This window comes from Zingiber officinale, chromosome 8A (genome assembly GCF_018446385.1).
Source record: "Zingiber officinale cultivar Zhangliang chromosome 8A, Zo_v1.1, whole genome shotgun sequence".
Classification (NCBI taxonomy): domain Eukaryota; kingdom Viridiplantae; phylum Streptophyta; class Magnoliopsida; order Zingiberales; family Zingiberaceae; genus Zingiber; species Zingiber officinale.
In genome coordinates, this window is record NC_056000.1 from 48,766,184 (window position 1) to 48,768,212 (window position 2,029).

Consider the following 2,029-nt stretch of genomic DNA (forward strand, 5'->3'; position numbering starts at 1 on the left):
TCAACAATAAGATGATACCATAATCAACCTAACAAATTCGGATTTAATGGTCATGGCAGCAACCACTACAAGCAACCCGAAACCACAACTCTTCCCTTGTTCCAGATCAGTTGCCCTATATCAAAAAGAACAAACATGCCTAATTCATACCATTAGTTTCCCCTCTTTGAAGTACACGGCAGTAAACACAAGGAAACTTCAAACAAATCTGAAAGCAAGGAAAACAAATCGAAGCTCGGAACTACTCCTACTGCAGGTGAGAAGCAACTCACCGGGATTTGCTTGGACTTACAACCGAAGGAGAGGAAGAAGATCTAGGGCTCGGAGGCTTGAAATACTCGGCTTCTTCTTGTGCTCGCGCCTCTTCTTGACGAGAGGAGCTCGGTGGTGTGATGACCTCTCGAAGAAGAGTGCTCGCCGGCCACCGCAATGCCCTAGCTTTGCTCGCTGCGGTTTCCCCCGTGGAGAGATGCGCCGTCGCGTGAGAAGAGGAGAGGAATCGAGAGTTTTTTAGGTCACGGGTGGAACTTAAGTCCTCTTCTTATAACTAGGGTTTTTATCATCTAACTACTGCTTAAGTATTATTCACTCTTTCCTTAATTAACACCAGCCGCTAGCCCAGTTGGTCAGCCGACTTTTAACTGAATCGAAGGGTCTCGGCTTCAATCCCTCAGCCGCGCACTTTTTCTCAATTTATTCTCTAATCATTAACTATGCTATAAATTTAATTCTCACCATATAAGGTTAACAAAACCGTGTAGCTCAGTTGGTTGGGCCGGTTTTGCTTGGGTTCGTCCTACCCGAGGTCATGGGTTCGAATCTCACCTTCAACGTTTGTTTTTTTTAAAACTTCTTTCTTTTTGTAACCCTACTAAACGACCTCCAAAAATTACGTAAAAATACTCTAAAAATTCCTAAAAATCTCTAGAATATTTTAAAAGTATTTCTAAATATTTTTAAGGATATTTAGAACTCAAAATAGGGAAAATTGGGTCGTTACATCGGCAACAGCGCGTTGTTTCTTTATAGTGGCCAGATCGAGTTTCCGGTCGTAAGTCTTCAATTGAGCCTCAATCTGACTCAGCCTACTGGCCTGCTCGGCCGATTTCTGCTGCTCCTCCGCTAGAAGTTGGGCCCTCTCCAACTCGGCCTTCAGCCGAGTGGACGACGGTCCCCGGGAGGAAGAGCCTTCTTCAGAAAGTTTAAGTTTCTTCAGCTCATCTTCCACCTATGCCAACCGCTAGCACATGGCAATGCTCTCCACCCAGTACTGTAAACAAATATTAATGCCGATCAGAGATAATTTATGAAGTGATAAACTGAGAAAACTAACCCTTGTGGACATCTCCAGATGACTGTCGGCCAGCGCGCCCAGGGACTTCATGGCCACTCACGCCCTCGCCTCCTCCCAAACACGGCCGAGCCGACCCCGTATGCAGACTTGATGTTGGGGAGATTCGGCCTAGTCGCCCCGGCGGGTGAAGATCCTCAGCCGACAGATGAAGGGTGGCGGTGACAAATCGTCTTCCGCCCGGTGCCGATTGGGCAGAGGCAGACGAACCGGAGGATTGGGCAGGACGAACAAGATGATGGATGAGCGGCTTATCTTCCGCTCGGCCGGAGGAAGGGAGGTGAGTGGCTGAACGATGAGCGGCTCTTGCAGCTCAGCAACGAATGGAGTCCGATCGAAGGAAGTAGCCTCCACTATTACGGGGGCTCAGGACGGGACGCCTCCCTCCGCAGAGGCTTGAATGGCTGAAGTAGCGGAGCGGGACGACACCTCCGTTCGGTGTCTCTTGCGGGAGAGCGAAACTTCGTCGCCCGAGGATCCTGATCCCTCAGCAGGAATGACGGGTTGCACACCGCGAACCGAGCCTGGTTCGGTGGTCGCTCCCGCGCTGGGCGTCCGTTCGGCGGTCCCAACACTCGTAGTCGTATTTTCTCCAGCAGTTGCAGGTTCCCTAGTTGTGCCCTCTTGCGAGCCGACCAGGGTCAAGCCGAGCCGCTCCATCTCCTTGGCAGCAGCCAC